Source organism: Etheostoma cragini, chromosome 17 (assembly GCF_013103735.1).
Source record: "Etheostoma cragini isolate CJK2018 chromosome 17, CSU_Ecrag_1.0, whole genome shotgun sequence".
In the NCBI taxonomy this organism is placed as follows: Eukaryota; Metazoa; Chordata; class Actinopteri; order Perciformes; family Percidae; genus Etheostoma; species Etheostoma cragini.
In genome coordinates this window covers 2,374,848-2,377,329 of record NC_048423.1, presented here as the reverse complement: position 1 = coordinate 2,377,329, position 2,482 = coordinate 2,374,848, and positions in this window count along the sequence as shown.

The window sequence follows — 2,482 nt, the reverse complement described above, 5'->3', positions numbered from 1 at the left end:
AAAAATAGAATTGGTTGCCATGCCAACGTGTGACAACCAGGGATCTGGTTAACCATCTTCTGAGGTTGTCCTTCCTTTTGGATGTAGGCTGCACTATTTATGAGTAAAGCAGCTCCGACAGCAGAATAAACGACCTTTTAAAAAACATGCAAAGAAATGTACCGAACTTTGTGAGCTCTAACATCCCTAAAAACATTTATTAGCAGTCTCTCTAGAAGAGATCCTACCTGAACCAAATGTGCACTTTGTCATGTGCTTTATACGTCTGTGGAATTATTTTGAATTTCTAATAATAATCCCATTGCTAATTGAAAACTCAATTTCTTTCTCCACAGAGTAGAAACAAAAGATTTTTCCTTGTCTAAACCGGGAATGTTTAAATGACACCGTCTGAGATCTGCGTTCCCGTCCCGTCTCCCTTCAGCAACCTTTACCAAGTGTGTCAGTTGGAAAACCTTCACTTCACCTTAACAATTATTTACTTATCATGACAATTATTTCCCCCTAACCTTAGTCAATCAATCACTTTATTTTCCCAGCCATCTATATACTGGTGTGTAATTCAACAAAAATGCATATATCGCCAATATGTATATGCAAATGTCAGAGTTGTCAGTTACAAAAGCACATGCTGCACAAATGTGACCCTTGAGGCTTCATCACCTATGATTTAGTCTTAAAGGTCCCATGACATGCTGCTTTCTTTTATATAGGCCTTAGTGGTCCCCTAATACTGTATCTGAAATCTCTTTTATATAGACCTTAGTGGTCCCCTAATACTGTATCTGAAGTCTCTTTTATATAGACCTTAGTGGTCCCCTAATACTGTATCTGAAGTCTCTTTTATATAGACCTTAGTGGTCCCCTAATACTGTTTCTGAAGTCTCTTTTATATAGACCTTAGTGGTCCCTAATACTGTATCTGAAGTCTCTTTTATATAGACCTTAGTGGTCCCTAATACTGTATCTGAAGTCTCTTTTATATAGACCTTAGTGGTCCCCTAATACTTTAGCAAGGTGGAGGGTGAAGGTGTTGACTTAACTAACTTTCATGCTTTGCTCATTTGAAAGCCATGATGTCTCTTTCTCATGGGTGGGCAAAGCAGAGAAAGGGAAGGTAACCTTGCCCCTTCTGATGTCATAAGGGGAAATATTCCAGATAGGACCATCTAAGCTTTCGTGTTCTCAAAGGCAGAGCAGGATACACAGGGCTCGGTTTACACCTGTCACCATCTCTAGCCACTGGTGGACCATAGGCAGGCTGGGGGAACTCATTTTAATGTAAAAAAAACCCCATCATAAACATAAAGTGACGTTTTCAAGACATGGGACCTATCACACATGGAAAGTTATTTCTACTTTTAAATTTTTTAGCTAAGCTTCTGTGTATGTAGGCCTACTTCGGCTCCTCCCAAACCGGGGGTGTGCTGACCGCCATCTACTGTAGGTAATACCCCAACCACAGTGTGGATCAGTTCCTCATACCACTCCAAAATATCCAAACTATCCCTTTAATTAATTGATGTTGGGATTAATAATTCATCAAAACCTTGTGTGCATTCGTTACCCGATGGCCTTTAGCTATAAAATAACTGACCGGACTATGTTATATTATTATTATTAATTTATTTATTTTTTACTTCTCCTCAGTAAGAAGCCATGTGAACTGGTCCTCTGAAGGGGTAGTTTCATATAAAACGCTTTTCAAAACAGCAAAACATAAGACACGCACTGCCTGATTTCACCTGGAACCCATTAGAAGACTGTCATGGTGGGTTACTTTAGCAACAGGGACAACAGTTTGATGTCATGACAACTGAACAGAACTAGTTAGTTAGTTAGATTCTGTGTCCAAAAGTCACTCGATGTTCCCTGTTTCATAATAAGCACATTTCAGCGTTGCCTCTGTGGTGAATCCTTATCGTTCCTGCACCACTGACAGGTGTAAGCGCAGAACAGCAACTCCACCTATTTTAACTAAAACACTCTTTGTCCATGGTGAGACGTGAGTTTATAGGTTGAATTTCTCTGGACACTGTTTTTTTTTTTTGGTATTGTGGACATTTCTACAGCATTATACTGCAGGCCTGTAGTTACTGTCAATATTTGCTATTTGAAAGCAGTTTGTTGTCTGTTTCGGTGTCTTCCCGAGTGTCGGACCCACAGACTTAAGGACGCTTTGTCCCTCATCAGACTATACAACTCCTCACTAGGGGGGAGGAGGAAATAGGACAGAGAGGACAATACACACATACATACACACATACATACAGTACAAATACATACATACATACACACACATACAGTACAAATACACACATACAGTACATTTACATATATACACACATACATACACACATACATACAGTACAAATACATACATACACACACATACATACAGTAAAAATACACACATACAGTACATTTACATATATACACACATACATACACACATACATACAGTACAAATACATACATACAC